Source organism: Mandrillus leucophaeus, unplaced genomic scaffold (genome assembly GCF_000951045.1).
Source record: "Mandrillus leucophaeus isolate KB7577 unplaced genomic scaffold, Mleu.le_1.0 Scaffold836, whole genome shotgun sequence".
NCBI classification, from domain to species: Eukaryota; Metazoa; Chordata; class Mammalia; order Primates; family Cercopithecidae; genus Mandrillus; species Mandrillus leucophaeus.
In genome coordinates, this window is record NW_012109097.1 from 1181283 (window position 1) to 1186135 (window position 4853).

Consider the following 4853-nt stretch of genomic DNA (forward strand, 5'->3'; position numbering starts at 1 on the left):
CCAGCTAATTTATTTGTTTATTTTGAGACCAAGTCTTGCTCTGTCACCCAGGCTGGAATACAGTGGCACAATCTCGGCTCACTGCAGCTTCTGTTCCCAGGTTCAAGTGATTCTCCTGCCTCAGCCTCAGGAGTAGGTGGGCCTACAGGCGCCCACAACCATGCCCGGCTAATTTTTTGTATTTTAGTAGAGACAGGGTTTCACCATGTTGTCCAGGCTGGTCTCGAACTCCTGAGTTCAGGCAATCTGCATGCCTCAACCTTCCAAAGTGTTAGGATTACAGGCATGTGCCACCGTGCCCAGCCAATTTCTTTTCTTTTCTTTTTTTTTTTTTTTACTTTAAGTTTCGCGGTACATGTGCAGAACATGTAAGTTTGTTACATAGGTATAGGTGTGCCATGGTGGTTTGTTGCACCTATCAGTCTGTCATCTAGGTTTTAAGCCCCGCATGCATTAGCTATTTGTCCTGATGCTCTCTCTCTCCGTGCCCCTACCCCTCACAGGCCCCCATGTGCGATGTTCCTCTCCCTGTGTCCATGTGTTCTCATTGTTCAACTCCCACTTATCAGTGAGAACATGCAGTGTTTGGTTTTCTGTTCCTGTGTTAGTTTGCTGAGAATGATGGCTTCAAGCTTCATCCATGTCCCTGCAAAGGACATGATCTCATCCCTCTTTGTGGCTGCATAGTATTCCATGGTGTATATGTACCACATTTTCTTTATCCAGTCTATCATTGATGGGCACTTTGATTGGTTCCATGTCTTTGCTATTGTGAATAGTGCTGCAATAAGCATATGTGTGCATATATCTTTATAACAGAATGATTTATATCCATTTGGATATATACCCAGTAATGAGATTGCTGGGTCAAATGGTATTTCTGGCTCTAGATCCTTGAGGAATCACCACACTGTCTTCCACAATGGTTGAACTAATTGACATTCCCACCAACAATGTAAAAGCATTCCTATTTCTCCGCAGCTCCTCCAGCATCTATTGTTTCTTGACTTCTTAATAATCACCATTCTGACTGGCACGAGATAGTATCTCATTGCGGTTTTGATTTTCATTTCTCTAATAATCAGTGATGTTGAGCTTTCTTTCATATGTTTGTTGACTGCATAAATGTCTTCTTTTGAGAAGTGTCTGTTCATATCCTTTGCCCACATTTTGATGGGGTTGTTTTCTTGTTGTGAATTTGTTTAAGTTCCTTGTAGATTCTGGATATTAGACCTTTGTCAGATGGGTAGATTGTAAATTTTTTCTCCCATTCTATAAGTTGCCTGGTCACTCTGGTGACAGTCTATTTTGCTGTGCAGAAGCCCTTTACTTAACTAGATTCAATTTGTCAATTTTAGCTTTCGTTGCAATTGCTTTCGGTTATTTTATCATAAAATCTTTGCCCATGCCTATGTCCTGCTGTATTCAAGAGACTCATCTCACATGCAAAGACACACATAGGCTCAAAATAAAGAAACGCAGGAAAATTTACCAAGCAAATGGAAAGCAGAAAAAAAGCAGGGTTTGCAATTCTAGTCTCTCACAAAACAGACTTTAAACCAACAAAGATCCAAAAAAGACAAAGAAGAGCATTACATAATGATAAAGGGATCAATTCAACAAAAACAGCTAACTATCCTAAATATATATGCACTCAATACAGGAGCACCCAGATTTATAAAACAAGTTCTTAGAGACCTACAAAGAGACTTAGACTCCAACACAATAATAGTAGTAGCCTTTAACACCCCACTGTCAATATTAGATCAATGAGACAGAAAATTAACAAGGATATTCAGGACGTGAACTCAGCTCTGGATCAAGTGGACCTGACAGATATCTACAGATCTCTCCACACCAAAACAACAGAATATACATTCTTGTCAGTGCCATATGTCACTACATTACACTAAAATTGACCACATAATTTGGAAGTAAAACACTCCTCAGCAAATACCAAAGAACTGAAATTATAAGAAACAGCATCTCAGACCACAGTGCAATCAAATTAGAACTCAGGATTAAGACACTCACTGAAAGTCACACAACTACACAGAAATTGAACAACCTGCTCCTGAATGAGTCCTGGGTAAATAATGAAATTAGGGCAGAAATCAAGAAGTTTTTTGAAACCAATGAGAACAGAGAGACACCATACCAGAATCTCTGGGATGCAGCTAAAGCAGTGTTGAGAGGGAAATTTATAGCACTAAAATGTCCACATCAGAAAGTTAGAAAGATCACAAACTGACATCCTAACATTGTAATTAAAAGAACTAGAGAAGTAAGAGTAAACAAATTCAAAAGCTAGCAGAAGACAAGAAATAATTAACATCAGAGTGGAACTGAAGGAGGTAAAGACACAAAAACCCCTTCAAAAAATAAAAGAACCCAGGAGCTGGTTTTTTGAAAAAAATAAATAAAATAGATTGACCACTAGTTAGACTAATAAAGAAGAAAAGAGAAAAGTATCAAATAAACACAATTAAAAATCATAAAGGAGATATTACCACTGACCTCACAGAAATACAAACTACTATCAGTGAATACTATAAACACCTCTACGCAAATAAACTAGAAAATCTAGAAGAAACGGATAAATTCCTGGACACATTCACCCTCCCAAGACTAAACTAGGAAGGATTCGAATCCCTGAATAGACCAACAACAAGTCCTGAAATGGAGACAATAATAAATAGCCTACCAACCAAGTAAAACCCAGGACCAGATGGATTCATGTCCAACTCTACCAGAGGTACAAAGAGGAGCTGGTACCATTCCTTCTGAAACTATTCCAAACAATTGAAAAGGAAGGACTCCTCCCTACTCATTTTATGAGGCCAGCATTATCCTGATACCAAAACCTGTCAGAGACACGACAAAAAAAGAAAACTTCAGGCCAATATCCCTTATGAACATTGATGCAAAAATCATCAATAAAATACTGGCAAACCAAATGCAGCAGCACATCAAAAAGCTTATCTTCACCATCAAGTCAGCTTCATCCCTGGGATTCAAGGCTGGTTCAACACATGCAAATCAATAAATGTAATCCATCACATAAACAGAACTAATGGCAAAAACCATATGATGATCTCAATAGATACAGAAAGGACTTCGATGAAATTCAACATCCCTTCATGTTAACGACTCTCAATAAACTAGGTATTGCTGGAACATGTCTCAAAATAATAAGAGCTATTTATGACAAACCCACAGACAGTATCACACTGAATGAGCAAATGCTGGAAGCATTTCCTTTAAAAACCAGCACAAAGCAAGGAAGCCCTCTCTCACCACTCCTACTGGAAGTTCTGGCCAGAGCAATCAAGCAAGTGAAAGAAATAAAGGGTATTCAAATAGCAAGAGAGGAAGTCAAATTGTCCCTGCAGATAACATGATCCTTTATGTAGAAAACTCCATTGTCTCAGCCAAAAAAATTCCTTAAGCTGATAATTTTCTTTTTAGTTTTAGTAGAAACAGTGTTTCTATGTTGTCCAAACTATCTCAGTCATATTTTCCATTTTTCTTTCTGTGCTGCATTCTGATTTAATCCTTCATATTTGTCTTCCAATCTATTAATTCTGTCTTCAATTATGGCTGATTTTCTTTTAACCAATCCTCTAGGTTTTCAATTTTAACTATTTATTTTATTTTTAAAGGTTTGATTTGTTTTATTTTTTCAAATATGCCTAGTTATTGTAGTAGACTTTTGTTTCCTTCTCAAGTGTATGATTCTATTATTTCTGTTAATATTTTAAACATGGTGATTTTATATTCAGTCTCTAATTATTCCAATGTTTGTGTCCCTGGATGTCTATTTGTCTGGTGATTGTTTCTGCTGAGTCTCACTCCTGGCAGCTTGTTTTCTATTGTGTATGGTGATTTTATATCATTAGGTCATATTTGGCCAGTCTCTGTTTATGGAAATCCTGAGGATGTGGTTTAATAGAAAATTCTTCCAGGAAGATTTGTTTTTCCTTATGTTACACACAACAGTATGCTACTAACCTGCGTAGAGGTATCTTCTCTGACTAGGTATTATCAGAGGAGATTTTATCCCTGTGTAGGATTCAAGCCAGAGAGACCCATTGTTTTTCTGGCCTACGCTTTCACTGAAGCTCTTTTACAGTTCTCGTTTTATGTAGCTGCTTCCATTACAATCCTCATCTCATATGTGATCAATAATTTGTTCTGGTTCATTGAAGAGACATTAAAACTTCAGCATTTAGGCCCCTCTGATCAGCAAATGTCCTCCAAGATACTTATAGCTTCAGTGCTGGCTTATCACTCTGGTTTTTGTTTCCATCATTTTGAGAGTACTAAAGATTTTTCTTAACTTCTAGGAAGCTCAGCTATACCAGTTACCTGTAATTTGTCCCTGTTTTTTTTTGACATTTTGTAGTGAGAAAAAGTTTAGAGCAGAGAGTTTGCAATATTTATCAGAAGTAGAAGATTTAAAAATTTCTATCTTATTAGGTTGCATCAAGATTAAATAAAAATGGCAACTAAAGAATTTAGCAGAGTTATTTGCATCATGTACTCAACAAATGTTAGTAAAATAAACATTTTTATTATTATTATGCTTTAAGTTCTAGTGTACAACGTGTAGGTTTGTTACATAGGTAGACATGTGCCATGTTGGTTTGCTGCACCCATTAACTCGTAATGTACATTAGGTATTTCTCCTAATGTTATCCCTTCCCCTACCCACGTCCCACAACAGGCCCCTGTGTGTGATGTTCCCTGCCCTGTGTCCAAGTGTTCTCATTGTTCAATTCCCACCTATGAGTGACAACATGTGGTGTTTAGTTTTCTGTCCTTGTGATAGTTTGCTGAGAATGATGGTTTCC